A 20,512-nucleotide genomic window follows, 5' to 3' on the forward strand; every position below is an offset into this window, starting at 1 on the left:
AATGCAATCTGAAGGAGAGGAGGGTGAAGCGAACAATAAAAAGGGTGAAAGGTGTGCTGGGAAACCAATGGGAGGAGCCTGTGGGTGATGGGCAGATGGAGAGGCTGTGGGAGGGGAAAAGACTCAGTGACTGGAACCAGGTGGATTAGATGGACAGAGAAAGAAGAAAAAAGAAAATGGAAAAGGGACAAAAGGGGATCAGTTACCTGAAGTTGGAGACTTGTCATGAATAAATTAAAGATTTTTCTAGAGCCTGAATTGGAGACCAAAAGGAGTGCAGATGGGAGTGGGGAAATGGGGGTCTCGTTCACTATAATCTGGCAGTCATCAAGAATCGTTGAGACATAGAGGATGAAAACAGGCCCTTCAGTCCAACTGGTCCATGCTAACCAAGAACCCCCGTCCAGGTTGCCAGCCTTTAGCCCGTTCTCTCTAAACCTCTCCAATCTGTGTCCCCATCCAACTGTCTTTTAATGGTTGTTATTCTATCTGCTTCAATCACTTCTGACAGCTTATTGCAGATGCCAGGAGAAGTGATTGCAGCAGATACAATAAATAAGTAAATCGGTTACAGCATTGTATATTAAATAGTTATATTCAAATAGTGCATAAACAGAAATAATATAAAAAGTGAGGTGGATGGCAGAGGGGAAGAAGCTGTTTTTGAAACGCTGAGTGTGTGCCTTCAGGCTTCTGTACCTCCTGCCTAATGGTAACAATGAGAAGAGGGCATGTCCTTGGTGATGGGGGTCCTTAATAATAGTCACCACCTTTCTGAGGCATCGCTCTTTGAACATGTCTTGGATATGATGGAGGCTGGTACCCACGATGGAGCTGACCAATTTTACAACTTTCTATCGCTCCTTTTGATCCTCTGCAGTTGTTCCCCCCCATACCAGATGGTGATGCAGACCGTCAGAATGCTCTCCATGATACATCTATAGAAGTTTGAGTGTTTTAGGTGACAAACCGAATCTCCTCAAACTCTTAATGAATTATAGTCGCTGTCTTGCCTTTCTTATAGCTGCATCGATATGTTGGGACCAGGTTAGATCCTCAGAGATCTTGACACCCAGGAACTTGAAATTGCTCACTCTTTCCACTTCAGATCCCTTTATAATGACTGGTTTGTGTTCCCTCGTCTTACCCTTCCTGAAATCCAAATCAGCTCTTTGGTCTTACTGATGTCATTCTCTCACATCTCCAGAATCTACCACTCATCTATACACTAGGAGCAATTGAAAACAGCCAGTTAACTTACCAAACTGCATGACCTTTGGTTGTGGAAGGAAACCAAAGCTCTCAGAGTAAACACATGTGGTGACAGGGAGAATCCATACAAACAGCACCTGAGGTCAGGATTGAATCTTTTTCACTAGTACAATGAAATGGCAGCTCTACTAGCTTCACACTGTGACTCAGTATGACAAAAAATGGGCAATGCTCAAGGATTGTGATGTTTGTATAAATTTTGGACAATACCTTCAGTGGAGTAAGACTCAGGGCAGGGAATAACAAGCTTGAACTTGTAGTAAATCTAAGAATTCTAATGCCTCTTCTATCAAGTTAGAAAGAGGAGTAAATATATTATCAAACTACCGAAAACTATATAAGGGATCCTTGAATTAACAACAAATGTAATAAAATGCAGGGCGGATTCTAGGAATCAGATATTGCAACACGTGAAATTCACACTCCTCTACTCCTTCACACTGTCCACTGTGAAGAAAGGAGGAACCTTGCATAATGAATTGTTGCACACAAGAGCCAAGCTGTCAGATAAAGATGAAGGGTATCACGCCACATCGAAGCCTCCATCTGTGATTCCAGGTCCTCCCTGCTTCAAAGCTCAGCTCCAGTAGCCCAGAAAATGCAAATAGATTCGTTCCTCTCCCAGGAGACTGACAGGCTGTTGAAGGCAGCTACCCAACTCTCTCGGCTCCTGCAGCAGAATCTTGTCAGCCATTTGTTTGGGAGCTTTGCCATGAGAATCTGTAGAAAGCAGAGCCAAAACCACTCTGCAGCCACATACAGGAATGGGGCTTGAGGGTTGATATATCATTTCATGTGTGTGTATGTATGTATATATATATTAGAATGCTCCTTGAAGATCAAAAAGTACTTATAATAAGAGAAGAGAATGGGGCACAATATAATTCCACAATTGAAAATCATGGTGATAAATCAAACCAGGTAAGAAATTGTAGATCTTTTCTTCCAAGAACAAAATGCTTGAACCTGACATTTTGTTTGCTGGTGAAGTGGAATTGATAAGCAGTGAATATTGGTACAGTAATCTATCTTGGATAGGAGTGCAGGCTGAAAGATGCTGAATCGGTTACCTATTCAGAAAGATGGCAGGAGATCTCATTGAAACGTACCGCACTCTGAAAGGCCTAGATAGAGTGGGCATGGAGAGGGTGCCTTCATTAGTAGGAGAGTGTAGCATCCGAGGGCACAGCCTCAGGGTAGAAGGGGCGCCCGTTAGAACTGTGATGAGGAGGAATTTTTTCACCCAGAGGGTGGTGAATATGTGGAATTCAAGGGAACAGAGGGCTGTGGAGGCCAAGTCATTGGGGCAGGGATTGATAGGTTCTTGATTGATAAGGTAGCTAAGTGTCACAGAGGAAGATGGGAGAATGGAGTTAAAGAAAGAACAGCTATGATTGAATGGAGGAGCAAGCTTAATGGACCTAATGACCACATTCTGCTCCTCTATCTTACGACCTTATGGTACAAAGCGTCAAAAGTCAAATGACATTAGCCTCAGAAATCATTAAAAAATGAGGGAAAGCCATCTCCCTTCCTCTGAATATGACCTTAAGTATTTCAGCCTTGTCCTTTTGTCTAACGTGCTAGCCTACATGGCTGAGGATGGAGATGTCCTTACAGATCTTTAGCTAAAGAAATTACAAACCAGATAGATAAATAATTTAAGTACGTGTTCAAGGCCTCTGTGACCTGGGAGGTACATTGCCTGCTAGGTGACAGAGTCAGGGATGTCTTGGACCAACTCCACAGCATTTTGGAGGGGGAGGGAAAGCAGCCAGATGTCTTGGTAACGATGTCATAGGAAAGAAATGTAAAGTGGTCCTTAAGAGAGAATTTAGAGAGCTAGCAGAAGGTGAGAAACAGGACCTCCATGGTAGTAATTTCTGGATTGCTACCTGTTCCATGCACCAGTGAGGGTAGTAACAGGATGATTTGGCAGATAAGTGTGTGGCTGAGAAGCTGGTGCAGGGGCAGGGCTTCAAAGGCTTTTGTATCATCAGGATCTCTTCTGGGGGAAGTGTGACCTGTACAAAAGAGATGGGTTGCACCAAGGGGGACCAAATTTTTGCAGGCAGTTAGAGCTGATGGGAATGGTTTAAAATAGCTTGGGAGGGGGATAGGAACTGGAGTGAAGGATCCAGGATAGGACGGATGGTAAAAAAGCAAAGATAGCATGCAGTCAGACTGTCAGGAAGGGTAGGCAGATGATAGAACAAAATTGCAGCCAGTAGGGTAGGTATCAGTGCATTGGGGATGCAGAATCAAAAAGGATAGCAAATACAGTACTCAGAGTGTTATATCTCAATGCACAAAGTATAAGAAGTGAGGTGAATGATCTTGTTGCACTTTCACAGATTGTTGGGTATGATGTTGTGGCCATCACTGTATTGTGGCAGAAAGATGTTTGTAGTTGGGAGCTGAATGTCCAAGGTTACACATTGCATAGGAGAGGTCCTTAGGTAGGCAGAGGGTGTTGCAAGGTTCTGCTGGTAAAGAATGACATCAAATCTTTAGAAAGATGTGACATAGGATCAGAAGATGTTGTTTACTTGTGGGTTGAATGAAGAAACTGCAAGGGTTAAAGGACCCTGATGGCCATTATATACAGGCCTCCAAATAGTAGCTGGGCCGTGGACTACAGATTACAATGGGAAATAGAAAAAGGTGTGTCAAAATGGCAATGTTATGATAGTCACGGGAGATTTTAACATCCAGGTAGATTGGTAATCACAATATGACTGAACTCAACTTGAACTCAGGGAGAAAGACTAAGTAAAGTAGGAAGAAAGTAAAGTCCAATGTAGCAGTATTTCAGTGGAGTAAAGGAAATTACAGTTGTATGAGAGAGGAGTTAGTCGAAGTAAATTGGGAGGAGCTGCTGGCAGAAATGTCAGCGAAGCAGCAATGGCTTGAATTTCTGGGAAAAATTAAGAAGATGCAGGCTAGACATATTCCAAAAACAAAGAAATATTCAAATGGTAAAATAGCATAACTGTGGCTAACAAGAGAAGTCAAAACTAATGTAAAAGAAAAAGAGAGAGCATACAACAAAGCAAAAATTTGTGGGAAGACAGAGGATTGAGGAGATTATAAAAACCTACAGAAAGCAACTAAAAGAATCATTAGGAGGGAAAAATGAAATATGAAAGCAAGCTTTTTCTGTCTTTGTGGACAGAAAAAGCTTTTTCAATTATATGAAAAATAAAAGAGAGATGAGAGTGGATATAGGACTGTTAGAAAATGAGGCCGGAGAAGTAATAACAGGGAAAAGGAGATAGCTGATGAACTAAATGAGTATTTTGCATTAGTGTTCACTGTAGAAGACACTGTGGAAGACACTAGCAGTGTGCCAGGTGTTCAAAGGTGTGAGGGAAGAGAAGTGAGTGCAGTTACTATTACAAGGGAGAAGGTGCTCAAAAATCTGAAAGACCTAAAGGTACATAAGACATCTGGACCAGATGAACTGCACCCTCGGGTTTTGAAAGAGGTAGTGTAGAGATTGTGGAGGCATTAGTAATGATCTTTCAAGAATCATTGGGCTCTGGCATGGTTCTGGAGGACTGGAAAATTGCTTATGTCACTCCACTATTTAAGAAAGGAGGGAGGCAGCAGAAAGGGAATTATAGACCAGTTAGCCTGACCTCAATGGTTGGGAAGATGTTGGAGTCAATTGTTAAGGATGAGGTTGTGGAATACTTGGTGACACAGGAAAAGCTAGGACATCGTCAGCATGTTTTCCTTAAGGGAAAATCTTGCTTGACAAGCATTTAAGGATGTATATTGTATACATTTCTCTGACCTTAAATGTATCTTTGAAACAATCCTGTTGAAATTCTTTGAAAAGATTACAAGTACAATAGATAAAGGGGATGCAGTGGATGTTGGATATTTGGATTTTCAGAAGGCCTTTGACAAGGTGTCACACATGAGGCTGCTTATCATGTTAAGAGCCCATGGTATTACAGGAAAGTTACTGGCATAGTTAGAGCATTGACTGATTGGTAGGAGATAGCCAGTGGGAATAAAGGCATCTTTTCTGGTTGGCTACAAGTAACTAGTAGTGTTCTGCAGGGATCTGTGTTGGGACCATTTCCTTTTATGCTGTATATCAATGATTTAGATATGGAATAGATGGCTTTGTTGCAAAGTTTGCAAATGATATGAAGACTGATGGAGAGGCAGGTAGTGTTGAGGAAACAGGAAGGCTGCAGAAGGACTTAGACAGAATAGGAGAATGGGCAAGAAAGTGGCAAATGAAATAAAATGTTGGAATATGCATGGTCATGCACTTTGGTAGAAGAAATGGCTGAGCAGACTATTTTCTAAACGAGGAGAAAATCCAAAAATCTGAGATGGAAAGAGAATACCTTGAAGGTTAACTTGCAGATTGAGCTGGTGGTGAGGAAGGCAAATGCAATGTTAGTATTTATTTTAAGAGGTCTAAAAGACAAGAGCAGGGAGGTGATGCTGAGGCGCTATAAAGCCCTGGTGCGGCCTCACCTTGAGTATTGTGAACAGCTGTGGGCTCCTTATCTAAGAAAATGTGTGCTGACATTAGAGAGGGTTCAAAGGCGGTTCACAAGGATGATTCTGGGGATAAAAGGGTTATCATGATTGATTGCTCTGGGCCTGTACTCACTGGAATTTAAAAGGATGGGTGGGGGGATCTCATTGAAACTTTTTGAGTATTGAAAGGCCTAAACAGAATAGATGTAGAAAGGATGTTTCCCATGGTAAGGGAGTCTAGGGCAAGAGGGCACAGCCTCAGGATAGAGGGGTGTCCATTTTAAACAGAGATTATTAGAAATTTCTTTAGACAGAGGGTGATGAATTTGCGAAACTTGCGAAAATGCCATAGGCAGCTGTGGAGGCCAGGTCATGGGTGTATTTAAGGAGGAGATTGATAAGTTCTTCATTGGCCACAGCATGAAAGGTTACAGGAAGAAGGCTGGGGAGTGGGGCTGAGGAGGGGAGAAAAGGATCAACTGTGATTGAATGGCAGAGCAGACTTGATGGACCAAATGGCCTAATTTGGCTCCTAAGTTTTAAGGTGTTATGGTATTATGACCAAATGCAGTACCCCAACTGAACCCTGGAGAAGAGAGAAATGGAGAAGAAGCATTTAGGATGGTATCAAGAACCTTGATGCCATCTTTGGCACAGAAAACCTGTTAAAGCAGCAGATGGAACAAACTTTCAACCCACTCACTCCATCATTCATCTTCTGTCTCATCTGCAGAACAGAATGTGCCTCCCACGTCGTCAGCCAACCCACAGAAATGGAGTGAAGCAAGCTACCATAAATCCTGAGGAATTGTCTAAGAAGAAGAAAGAAGTTTATCTGTCAACTGACCATGGGAAGAGTGTAGAGCTGTGATCTGACCCATTGGTTGCAGGGTCTCATGGCCAGATGCCTGTGGTGTTCAGCTCTCCTCAACTGGTTGGCCTAATGTTTTGGTACAGCTCGTGCTAAGGTACAGGTCTGCCAAGGGTTTTTGAATAATGTCCCTCTGTTAATTTGAAAGGGTCAAGCAATGGAAGGAGCTGTGAGAAGAATGGAAAAACCCTAAACAACCGTCCAGTTCATCAGCTGCAAGGAAGGATCAACTCAAACTGTAAGTTGAGTTCTGTAGGAGAACGGAATGAAGATATCTACATGCACGAAGGAGAGCAAGAAAAGGGGACATTAAGCGATTCCACTGAGACTCCATCCTAAGCACAACGGTGTATTAAATTCAAACCATGAAGCGGAGGCAAATCAAGTAACCCATGCCAGAGGGTCAGAGACGTACCACAGGGAAACAAGCCCTCTGCTCCACCGTGTCTGTGCCAACTACTAGCCATACGCTCATCCAGTTCTATCCACCGCACTTCCCACCAAATCTTAATTTTTCATGGCAATTAACCTAACAACCTGCACATCTTTTCAACATGAAGGTAACCGGAATGCTGGGCGGGGAGGACAGAGAAACCCGTAGAGTTCCAGGGAGAGCATGTGGACTCTGTATCGATTACACCAGGGGGCAGTAGCCCAGTCAGTGCCACGGTACCACTCCCTTGCTGGTCGTACTGGATGGTTGACCCATTGCATCACACAGTGCCCCGACCTGCCTAGATAAGTCCAGCGGCGGTGTGAGTGTTTGTCGGCACCCAGTCCAGCTCCTGTAACCATCTGCTGACATATGTGATAGTCAAACAGATGCTGACAGCAACAGAGTATGCAAAAGCTTCAATCAAAGCCATCATCATGAAGAATCCATAGCACAAATGGAGGATGAAACAAAACTGCTAAAGTAATTACACTAAGCCCACTTTGTCCATATGCAATAGGGACACGGACATTCCACAGAACAAAAAGCACAATTCCTTTAACAGCCTTTTCTTTAGTGTTGGAAAGTCACAGTATATATCATGGACACAGGTTCTTCATCCCAGCTGGTTCTTCAACCAGGTTGCCTATCTAAGCCAATCCCATTTGCCTGCATTTGGCCCAGATCTCTCTGAACACTTTCTACTCATGAACCTACCCATATGTCGGTAAACAACGTAACTGTACCTGCCCACTTCCCCTGGCAGCTCATTCCAGCTCACCCGCCAAATTAAAGATCTTTTTTGTTTATAATGTAGCAAAAGCTTGACACACTTCAATGAAGATATTAAAATATTTGTTAGTCAACAAACAACTTCTGTTGAAACAAGCAGTGAAGAATTTTGAACTCACAAGCTGCAGGCATTGAAGATCTATTGTAGTCACACACTGACAGAAGCTACTGTTAACAAATAATCTGTAGACGGATCACCCAATCAGTGAATGTTTCTTCAGTGTAAAAAATAGATATTTTTTAGACAACATTTAAGCTGTGTCCTGGGGCCTACCGGTGAGTCCATAGGTAGCAAGTCAGTGGATGTTGAATACTGTGCATGTTAACAGATGAAATGAAGTTTTGACTGTTCCAAACTGTGATCTGTTGGTGATATTGAGGAGCTCAAGGAGTGAGAGATGAGTAGCAAAATCCGGTGATTTCAGAGGAGGGAGTGAAGGCAAGAATCCCATATGACTGGTGTTTGTCTTGTTCAGAGCCAGGTTTCTCTTGATACAGGTGTCCCCCCACTCCCTTTACAAAGGTAGAACATTCCTATGAAGCCTTTCTTAAGCCGAAATGGTGTAAAGCGAAGAACCATTAATTTATATGGGAAAAATATTCGTAAAAACGAAAATCCTCTTTGTAATGCGAAAACAGGTTACTAATGTAGGTCTTTTGTAAAAGCGAAGTGGTGTAAAGCGAAGTGGTTTAAAGCGAACATTCGTAAAGCGGGGGACACCTGTATTCCCTAATTCCCTTGGGTTATTGACCCCTCCATTGGTAACAAATGTGGTCATTCTAGTCCCTTGAGTTCCTAGAGGCAGAATGATTTGCACAGAGCTTCTTTCAATGGCCTAGTTCCCGGTGAGCTTACAAACCCACCAAGACTTTGTAACCTAATATAAATTAAATATAAGAGAGAAAAAGAATTAAATATAATGAAATGTTGTTCTCCTATTGCCCAGACTACTGTCCCCTCATGTGCGCCTGTTTACTGGGAGTCAGTAAATATCCTTTGTGATAGACAACAGGGGTGGTTGCTTTACGCACATTCCGATAGGCCCACATCTTGAGGCTGCTTGTGCTCTTAATTCCCCCAGCACAAGAAGATTCTCCGCATTGCACACTGATTGCCTGGTAACCAGGTTTTCTGAAGACAGTCACTGCAAGCTGAAGCCCCCCATCCATTCCTTCACTGCTCTCCTGCGCAATAGGGAATTTGTAAGGGCCTCTCAAGTGGGCTTTGCAATTATTTAGCTGATGGAATATTTATGCTGTTGATACGCACTGTTGCTATGTGGCTTGTAAAGCAAATGCCACAGTCCAGCTGACTTGCATTTTAAGAACAAAAATTTCAGCCTTGAAATGTTCTGTCCTCTTAACAACCTGAAGCGATGGAAGGACGATGGGGCAGGAATCGGGCTTGTTTGAGAAGGGTGGGAATAGACAAGCACACACTACTGATGCTGACTGTGAGCTGTCACTGCCAACGTCACTCCCCACAGGACAGCAAACAAAGGTGTGGGAACACTGGAGAGGTAGTCCTAAGCTTGTTATCTCAGCATGTTCCAGAAACTCCAATAGTTGTGTTGCTTATGTACCAACCTGTTCACTCTGTGCTATCCAATCTTCATTGATGGCAGCTCCAGCAATGCCTTGATTTTAATGCCGCACAGTTATCAGTGCCCCTTACCTCTGTTACCCAAGCCCCAGGCCTTAGGCACTCCAAAAACTCTGGCACTTCCCCAATTTTCATTGCTTAATCTCTGGAAAATGTGCCTAAGCTGTAAATTCCCTTGTTAAAACATTTTTCCCTTCCCCCAACCCATTCTTGTCTGCATCTCTACTAAAGTCAGCTCTAGCACCTTGGCGTCAGATGTGTCACATTCTGCACCTTTGAAAAGGCATTGGACATTTTATTATGTTAATATTATGCAAGTTCAGCACAGCGGTGCATTGAAATGGTACAAGGAATGCAGAATAAAGTGTTAAAGTCGCAGGAAAATTACAGTGCAGGCAGACAATAAGGTTCAAGGTCATAAGAAGGTACTTGAGTTGTGCTTAAATCTGCACCGAAGAGCCCTGCCACTTGTAATTCAACCATCTGTTCTTACAAGCCAGACTTTAAAACAATCAGCTTATGACTTTTAATACGTAGTAGTAATTTTTTGCGAGATTAGTATGATTTGATTCAATTCTGGTCACAGAGCTAGAGCTGAAGTATTCGCTACAAATCAAATGAATAATGGTTGTTTTATGGAGTTAGCACAAATCTCCCTAACTGTATAAATCCATATTCCATGAAGTCAGTGTACGTAGAATTGTTATTAATAATAGATTCCATTTTGAGTGGACTTCCTATTCCTTACAATGAGATCTGCCTCTGCCCATGAGAACACTGTTGTTTTTACCTTAGCACCAATGTAGATTTTTTTTAAAATTTGGACATTCCTATTTTTGGAAGGCCAGCATTTCTTGCCCATCCCTACTTATCCTTGGAAAGGTGGTGGTGGGCTGCCTTCTGATATCATTCTTACACACCCCCTCCTTCCCTTGCCTATCAACCCTCTGTGATCTGGACCCACCTATCACCTGCTAACTGTTCATCCACCCCTTCTCAATACAGCTTTCTCCCCTCTTTTTTTCCAGTCCTGATGAAGAGACTTCCCCCAAGGCGTTGACTATCCCCCCCCCCTCCCCCGGATGCTGCATGATCCATAGAGTTTCTCCAGCATTTTGTGCATTGTTAATGAAAGTTCTGAAAGTAGGATGTTGAGTAGGGAGTTCCAGGATTTGAACCCAGCCACAGTGACGGACTGGTGGAATACTTCCGGGTCAGGAAGGTGGGCAACTTGGAAGGGAACCAGCAGATGTTTCTCCCATGTGTGTGCTTCCCTTGCTTTCTTGGTGGTAGAGGGTCTTAGGAGGTACTGCTTAAGTAACCTGGACAATTAACCACAGTGCCATTTGCCCATGATACACACTGCGAGCACTGTGCATTAACAGTGAGGGAATAAATATGTTAGGAAGTTGATGGATACCAGTCGAGCAGCTTATTCTCTCCTGGATGGTGCCCACTTTCTTGAAAGTTGTTGGAACTGCACTCACGCAGGCAACTGGAAATTATTCCATCATGGTCCTGACCTGATGATGGGAAGTCTTTTAGAGGTGGTGCGTTAGAAGGTGATTCATTCATAGTGCATGCGAAACAATCTGACCGTGGTCCAATCTTAGCAATGAAGTGAACTCTTGTCTTCCCTTTTGGGTAGATGTTTAGGACCCTGCACAATTATTCTGAAGAACGGCCAGGAAGTTCCATCTGGTGTCTTGGACAATACTTTCGTTTCTGTCTGTTTTTTGGCCATGTTTTGGTAATGGGGGTGGCTTGCTTTTCCTCTGGTTTTGAGGGTTCTGAGCTGGCTGATGGAAGCCAAATTGGGAACCACAGGTTCTTCCACTGATGGGGCAGGAAGTTGTGAGGACACATGCTCCTTCCACCAGTTATGCTGGTCCACACTGTGCTTGACATGCATAGCCTCTAGTGTCTCAAATGCACTCTCTCCACTTTGAGCTGCCATGGGCCAGGAATCCCCAGGAGTGAGTGGGAATTTCTGAGCATATCTGTGACTCTCTTCCCCTGACAGACCTTGGGATACAGTGACTGATTCAGACAATATTTAACCCATAATAAATATCAGTACAGCAGAACATCTAGCTGTTTGAGGAACTTGCTCACTGCCATATTATCAGATAGATCTGAAAGATGCTGTATGCCTCTATGACTCAAAGTAGTTATTTACTGTATACACTTCAAGATTTACCAAGGATGGACGTTGAGTTTGTATTCCACGATAGTATGACAGAGCATAGCCTTATGGATGTTTCTGAGCTCCCCATACATTTGCTATCTGGACCACAGTAATGTGCCTCCCTGCATGAAAACATAATACTGTACACACCACAATGTTTAAGTGCCCCCCCCCCCAGTAAATATTTGCTAATTGCATTACCTGCTTCTACATTCAAATGCCCATGCAACTATTCACTAACATGGCCAACTTTCACAAATCACATAGTCACTAAATGCTACATTGGCATGTTGTCATTAAAGGTGGCTTTAAATGGAATGCTGTGTACAGTGGAGATCTGAATTACAATGATCACTGGAACAATCCTTATCTACTTCACAATAACTCAAGATCAAACACCAGAGGGCATATGTACAAACTTAAGGGAGGGAAGCTTAAGAGAGACATCAGGGGTAAGTTTTTTACACAGAGGGCTGTGAGTGCTTGGAATGACTTGCCAGGGATGGTGGTGGAGGCTAAAACATTAGGGGCATTTAAGAGCCTCTTGGACAGGCACATGGATGAAAGAAAAATAGAGGGTTATGAGGTAGTGTGGGTTTAGTACTTTTTTTTTAAGGATTATATGGGTCGGCACAATATGGAGGGCTGAAGGGCCTGTACTGTGCTGTAGTGTTCTATGGTTCTATCAATAAATGTAGGAGCTATTTAACAGGTCTATGTTTCCTTATCCCATAGTGGGTGGTCATTCTGACCCACAAGTCAATGTTCGCTTTCTCATGTTAGTTTTCTGTGCAACCTTTCCTCCCTCACATTCCCCTCAACTGCCCCAGATCTAGGACCTACCCGCAGAATTTACAGTGGCTATTTGAGCTATCAATTCACATGTCTTTTGGATGGGGGGAGGTGGTGGTGGGAAAGAATGTACTAACTCCACATGTGCAGCACCACAGGTTGGGATTGAACCCAGGTCACTGGGACTGAGGCCTAGCACTTCTGTCAATTCCAGAACAAAGACAATAGTCTTGACTAGTTAGCACTGAGAGAAATGTTACATGAGTTTATAGTTTAAAAAAAATCATTTTTATGACTAATGAGCTACCAGCAAAATATTTCCTCTCCAAAATTGCCAACTAGGATGTGCATGAGGAAGATGTGAGGCAATTAGATGATGTGAAGAACTGTAATAAGGTGGTGTGACATATTGACACACCGAACTGATGCTCAGTCTGTCAAAGCGTTTGAGTAAACAACAGCAAAGGCCAGTGAAAAGAAACTGCAGTCTCACCCACACATGAAATGCTTTCTCACCTAAATGATTTCCAAAGCAATAAAAAAAAACAAAATCTCAATTCCTACCAGGTGAAATAACCCTGTATATCACCGAAATGCACAAATATCTTCAGATGTTAGCTTTGCTACTGGTTATGCAGAGCGAAATAGTATCTGACAATCTACTACATTTAATAATTCTGCTGGAGCAGTGGGCAGTTCAATGTCACACAGCTCAGTGCAGTACTGCCACTGAAATGCCCAGCACCTTAGGGCTTTATTACAGTACACACTTGAGGAACAATCTCCCCCGAATGTTTCTGGGTTCAGCTGATAGCAAGAAAAGTTGCTGTAATTATAAAGGGGTTGCTGGAGTTTAAAATGCATCGTCTTTTGATGGACAGCTGTTGAATGGTACTGAGCAATGAGGCCAGGTGAGTCAAACTTAACTCCTGGCTTGAAGAAAGGAAACATTGTTAGCCTTTTCCTGGACTTGATACCCTGGCCCTTGCTTTGTGTGTCTCTTCTTTAAATTTTAAAATTACTTTATTGGCCACCATGAAATTAAAATGCACCCCTCCTTGTCCAGGATGCTTACAGGCCCCTGCAATGGCCGCTGGCCCTGGAAATCTTCCAATGAGCTAGTGCACACCATGGACCCTCTCTGGTGATGCCCAGCCACTGATGCTTCCTGATAAGAGGGGCAGGCAGTCAGAATTTCAGCCCCATTTTCCACCTACTGCCAGGGTGAGTGGAAGGCCACCTTGGCTGATCTCAGGAACAGACTGACAAGAATGTTCACTGGGTGACTCACCTCCCTCCCTTATCCTGCATCAAAGATAAGGGGAGTGTGGCTGAAGTACAAAACAGAATTTGAGGAGAGCTCCTTCAGGTATTTAAGCAGAGGCTGCAATCCCTTCCATAATAAGCTTTTGTGCCTGCAGTCCATACAGGCCTTAATCGGCTGTGGATTCTGTTCCTGGTCATAATCTAATGCCTGCAGAATAGAGGACTGGGCCCAGAGGTAATGTCCCCCGCAAGTTAATCGCTTACTCGAAGAATGAGATGGCAGAAATTTGTCAGTGTCTGGGAAGTACCGGTAGGTCCCTAATCGAGAAGGAAGGGGGTGGAAATGGAAGGGAGGGACAGGGAAGAGAAGAATGAATACAAATGTGAAAGAGTTAAGTAGCAGGAAATGTAATTTAGCAAATTGATTTATTATTGTCATATGTACTGAGGTACAGAGATAAGCTTTGTTTTGTATGCCGTCCATTAAGATCATTTCATCATGTCAGTGCATTTAGGTAATACAAGGGAAAGCAATCGCAGAATGCAGAATTACAGTAAGAGTTACAGAGCAAGTAGAGTGCAGATAGACGGTAGGTGTAAGGCCATCACAATGTAGATTGTTAGATTTTATTCCTTATTGTACTAGGTTACTGCTCAATAGCCTTATAACAGAAGGGTGGAAACTGCCCTTTGATCCTGGTGGTTGTTGCCCACTGTCTACCCCCATCCTACTCCCTCTCCAAATTTCCCTGCCGCCCATCTTCTCTAGGGGCATTTCAGAGTTAGAGATAGCGGTTGACTTTATTTGTCACACGTACATCAAAATATCAACACATGCAGTGATATGCATCACCTTCCTCAACGACCAGCGCTGTCCGAGCATTGTGCCGGGGGCAGCCCACAAGTGTCGCCACACTTCCGGTGCCAACGCAGCATGCCCACAGCTCACGAACCCCAAAGGTACATCTTTGGGATGAGGGAGGAAACCACAGTTCCTGGAGGAAACACATGCAGTGATGGGAAGAACCTACAAACTTCTTAAAGACAGCGGTGGGAATTATACCTTGATTGTGATTGCTGGTGCTGTAAAGCGTTGTACTAGCAGCTAAGCTACTAAGCCACCCACTGTAAAACGCCAATCTTACAGTGGCCAATTAACCTACCAATCGACTTGGGATTGTGGGAACAAACTTGCACACCCAGAGAGAATGTACAAACCCCACACAGACAGGACCAGAGGTCAGGGTAGAAAAGGGAGGAATTGAACAAAAGGGAATCATGGATGCAATTATTTAACAGAATATCCATGGCATTATTTGAAATTTGATTACACAGGCAGGGAAAGTCACAGCATGAAGGAATATGGGAGGAGGGTTGGGTAAATATATCAGTAGTTGCAAGGAAGCTGACAAATTACCCAAAATATCCAGCATATGGTTCTGCACATTTCTTTCAAGTCATTTGCAGAAACTGATAATCAGGTTACTGTAATTAAAATTCCTCGTTTTGTCGTGGAGGATCCACTTCCAGCTGCATGAACTACACTAAGTTACCATTCTTTCTCTACCATTAGGAAGCATTTTAAATGCAAATAAGGTTGAAAGGAGGCACCCGGGATGGAACATGGCACTTTCCAAACGAGGCATAATTTTTGGACTGGTTCATAGATTGTCTTCAGAGCCTAAAGTGTGATGCTGTCTCTGCTAGAGAATGAAGGGGTGAAGGAGTTAGTTTGGCTGAGGTGTGACAAACAAAATGAAAGTTGGCAGGCTCTCCAGCGACTTAATAGGACCAGTGATTACAGCAGTGTTGTCATTATGGCAGAGTAAGTAATAGTGCTCTCTAGGGGCACTCTATGCCTACACAAAATTACTGGAGGAAAAAAAAAGAAAATGACATAATTAATACTGCAGCTGACAGATACTGCCTTTTGCTCATCTATTGACTTCCGAAACTCCACTCAACTTATTTATTTCAGTTCTTTGATAACTTCAAAACTTCATTACAATTGCCATGGTTTGGTTCCATAGCGAGTGCCCCCGGGATATATCTGAATGCGTTTGCTTTTTTTTGTGTATATTAACCATTTATTCTAATTAGCTCCATATGCAGACAATGGGGCACTTTTAGTCCATTGTAGAGTTCTGTTATGCGAACTTTAAGCCCCAGGCTTCCACGTGAAGTTGGAAACCAATGGATGAATGGACTGAATGAATTACAATAAGCAATCTCTCAGTAAGCAAAATTGTTCTTTTTATTCTGTTTTTGTGTTGTTAAGGCGGGAGACATTATTGATGGTAATTGGAACATTATTTTTAAATTCAGGGTCTAATGACATTCTCAAATACTGACATAAAGCACTGTTTAGATACAGTATAAAACTAGTTCTGAACAGTTTATCAAATACCCATAGGACACATATAGCACATGCTACATGCTAAAATAATAGGCATAAGTGCTCCCTACATACCTATCTATCAAAAACTGACAGGAAGGATATACAGGCACAGTGATGCAATGGTTTTCACTAACATCAAGATTACAATGACTCTCTCGGTTCTTTTATAAACTAGCACAGTGGTGCAGCCAGTAGAGCCACAGCCTCCCAGTTCAGACCCAGATTTAATCTGGAGCCTGGACCTGTCTTTGTTAGTTGCACACTCATTCCGTGACCACGTGAATTTTCCCTGTATGTTCTAGTTTTCCCATGTGTTTGACCATCTACAATTCCAGCCACCCACTTAAGGGGAAGGTGTGATTGCAATGGAGGGAGTGCACGGGAGATTATTGAAAATATTGCTGAACCAGAACAACACGTACAACAAGCTGGAGGAACTCAGCAGGTCGGGCAGCATCCGTGGAAACGAGCAGTCAACGTTTCGGGGCAAGACCCTTCGTCAGGACTGAAGAAAGAGGGGGCAGGGGCCCTATAAAGAAGGTGGGGGGAGGGTGGAAGGTGCCAGGTGAAAAACCAATCAGAGGAAAGATCAAGGGATGGGGGAGGGGAAGCAGGGAGGGGATAGGCAGGAAAGGTGAAGAAAGAATGTAAGGGGAAAGCACTATGGGTAGTAGAAGGAGGCAGAACCATGAGGGAGGTGATAGGCAGCTGGAGGAGGAGGCAGAGTGAAACTGGGATGGGGGAAGCGAGGGGGAGGGAATTACTGGAAGTTGGAGAATTCAATGTTCATGCCAGCCTCGCCACCTACCAGCCTTTTCCTTCCCACCCTCCCCCCACCTTCTTCATAGGGCCCCTGCCCCTTCCCTCTTCAGTCCTGATGAAGGTTCTCGGCTCGAAATGTTGACTGCTCGTTTCCATGGTTGCTGCCCGACCGGCTGAGTTCCTCCAGCTTGTTTGTATGTGTTGCTTTGACCACAGCATCTGCAGTGTACTTTGTGTTTGCTAAACCAGGAAATTTTTACCGATCAGCAGAAATGCTGTTACCATAAAAGACTGCTAAGGAGCATCTTGTAATTGATGCACCACAGATTTCAGATGTATTATGGCTTGGTTTGGCATCTACTCTTCCTGAAACTGCAAGAAATTGTAGAGAGTCGCGGACACAGCTCAGCACATATGGACACCAAACTTTCCTCTGCAACTTTGTCGACACTTCTTGCTGCCTCGGTAAAGCAGCCAGAAAGCAAAGACCTCACCAACCCTGGACATTCTCTCATCTTCCAACTCCCAAAAGCCTGAAAGCACATACCAGCAGGCTCAAGGTCAGCTTCTAAACCATCGTTGTAAGACCTCTTGTATGATCAGATGTCCACTGGACCTCGCAAATCTACCTTTCGTGGCCTTGCACCTTATGGACTGCCTGCACTGCACTTTCTCTGAAACGTAACAATATACATAAGACCTAACAATCTACCTTGTTGTGGCCTTACACCTACTGTCTACCTGCACTACACTTCATCTGTAACACTTCCTGTAATTCTGCATCCTATTATTCTTTGCCCTGTGCTACCTCAATGCCTGATGTGATGAAATGATCTGTCTGGGTGACATACAAAATGAAGCTCTTCATGTAACAATAATGGTACATGTGACAATAATAAACCAATTACCAATCAGAGATCTTCCTTCCATCATAAGATGATTGCACAACGTTTGATGTCGTTTGCGACTCAGCAAATGAAGCAGTCCATGCCTGCTTTTACATGACCTAGACAACATTCAGACACAGCCCGATAAGTGAAAAGTAACATTCATACCACCAAAGTCACAGGCAGTATCCATTTCCCAAAGTCTTGACTAACCACCTATTCAATTGATAAGATCCCATCCTAAGAGACACCATTGACCAGCTGCTCAATAGGACTAGCCACAGCAATATCATAGCTAAAAAGAGCAGATCATAAGTTGGGTTCCTGTGATGAGTAGTTCACCTCTTGATATCCCAAAACCTTTTCATCATCTACAAGGCACAGGTCTGGAGCAAGGTGGAATACTCTGCACTTGCTTCGATGAGTGAGAAACCAACAACTGTCAAGCGGTTTGCCATCATGCAGGATAAAGCAACCTTCCTAAATATAGAGTGAATGCTTATGGTAATTTGCCCAGTGAAGGAGAATCAAAAGCTAGACAGTGTGGGTTTAACATGAGAGGGGAAAGATTTAAGAGGGATCTTGAAAGTGGTGTGTATCTAGAACAAGCTGCCCGAGAAAGTATTTGAGGCTGGCACAATATCCACATTTAAAATACATTTGGGAAAGTACATGGATTGCAAATATCTAGACCTGTCCTAACACAGGCAAATGGAACTTGCTTAGATGGACTCTCAGGTTGGCAATGGATAAGTTGGGTTCCATTCTGTATCCCTCTATGAATTCACCACTGGCTGCAGATAGTTACCATCTTCAAAATTCATTGCAGTTGTTAGCCCAGGCTACTCTGAAAATGTCTCCTGAACCTGTGGCTGAACCAGTAAGAAGGGCGTGGAGTGTATGGGTACACCACCAACCGCAGGCTTCTTTCTGAGTTGCACACCATCCTGAACTGGAGATTTATTGATTTTCCTTCATTACCACTGAACCTAAATACTGGAAATCCCCGCCCCCCCCAGCAGCATTCTGGGAGCACGTTCACCAGAAGGACTGTAGTGGTTCGGGAAGGCAGTTCACCGCCACTTTCTCAAGGGCAATTAGGGATGTGCAATAAATGCTGGCCCTTCCAGCAATGCCCAAATCCTGAGAATGAACAAGAAAATCTTGAATAGTCATTAAATCACAAATGACTTTAATTCATGAAATGTCTTTGTGTGAAATATTTGCAGCTTTTGTAGACACTTAGCTTTACAAAATGTTTAACAGTTAATTGATTCATTATAGGTACCAACGATAGGAAAAGGCTCAGGCTTCTACAACCCACGTCCTACGAAATGAAGAGTGCCAACCACATAATCATAGTAAATATTGTCTGCAGTGAAGCCTGGGCAGTGAAATGTTTCAGGGTATCCAACCTGCGGTGTAAAATGTACAGCCTTTGTGGTAAACTCAGCCAGTGCCCAGTCTTTGTCACAATAGGTGGTTCAGTATATACAGTCTGCGTGCTAAAATGATCGACAGTACACAAGCTACAATTGAACTGGTCCAGCGGATGCTGTCTGTATTTTAACTGTACAACCTGTAAGCCAAACAGGTCCAGTGACCCTCTGAGGATACTAACTGTCCCTGCATACAGGTAGTGTAGAGCAGATCGAGTGTGGTTATTTTCAGATGAGTCATGCTCCCGGGAGCACTTCAAGAAGGTGGCAGTGCTCGAGTCCACTGAAAGCCTGCAGACTTCAACGGACGATTGCAAAGAACCAGCCTGTTAAAACAGCTGTGGCTTGTTTCTTTGGGAGACTTCAATCGATTCGAGACAGCATCGAGTGCAACACTTCACTGATCGCAGCAACTGTGAGGTGTCCCACACGTGGTCTGAACGTGACCTGTAGGGGTCAGCAGATACAGGGAGAACACAACTCTTCTCACTCGGGGCAGTGGGAAGAGGGGTAGGAACTGAGGGAGGAGATGCATGCGGTGAGGTAGTGTGAGGGTGTGGAAGGGGGCGGTCATTAATGGGGTGTAATGTCTACAGTGATGTGCAAAAGTCTTAGGCACGTATATATAGCAAGGTTGCCTAAGGTTTTTGCAAAGTACAATAGTAATTTTAGTATTGTACTGTACTGCTGCCACACAAAAAAACAAATTTCATGACATAGGCGAGTGATGATAAACCTGAATCTATTGTGGACTGAGAGTGGGAAGGGGACAGGGAGAGGGGAATCATGGTTGGGAAAAGGGGAAGGGAGTTATAATAATCAATAAACCAATTTTTTGGAATCAAATGACCTTGCCTGGTGTCAGGTCTGGGTGTTTCTGCACCCACATCGCATCCCGTCCCAGGCACTGCTTCTCTACCACCCCTCCCACCGCACTCCACCCTTGCCATTCCCAACATCCTTCGCTCCTGCCTGGTTCACAAACTCGCTCTTGACAAATACAGTACTGTACAAGTCTCAGGCACCCTAGCTATGTATATATATGTGCCTAAGACTTTCTCACAGTGATGTATAAAATGAACAGGGCTGCCTCAGCTGTGTCCCCAGTCTGTTTTTAAAGCACAGTCTCAGAGTGGCCTTGACTGTGAGTTCTGAACGGTCTCCTGAGAATCCTGCCTGTGCCAGTGCTCACAGAGAGCTGCTCCTGCATGTAATGAGTGTGGTAGGAGCTGGACTGTAACTCATATCTCATGTGGCACCTCCCAAGCCCGTCTGCCCGTCACACTCCAGTGGCTGCTGAAAG

General features: G+C 43.7%; 1 protein-coding gene across 7 annotated transcripts in view; it reads right to left on the minus strand.

Annotated features, from left to right (window-relative positions):
- Positions 1 to 20,512, minus strand: part of LOC140728164 (receptor tyrosine-protein kinase erbB-4-like) — a 943,636-nt gene that overhangs the window by 131,789 nt on the left and 791,335 nt on the right. The gene's annotated exons all lie outside the window — the stretch shown is intronic.

This window comes from Hemitrygon akajei, chromosome 5 (genome assembly GCF_048418815.1).
Source record: "Hemitrygon akajei chromosome 5, sHemAka1.3, whole genome shotgun sequence".
NCBI classification, from domain to species: domain Eukaryota; kingdom Metazoa; phylum Chordata; class Chondrichthyes; order Myliobatiformes; family Dasyatidae; genus Hemitrygon; species Hemitrygon akajei.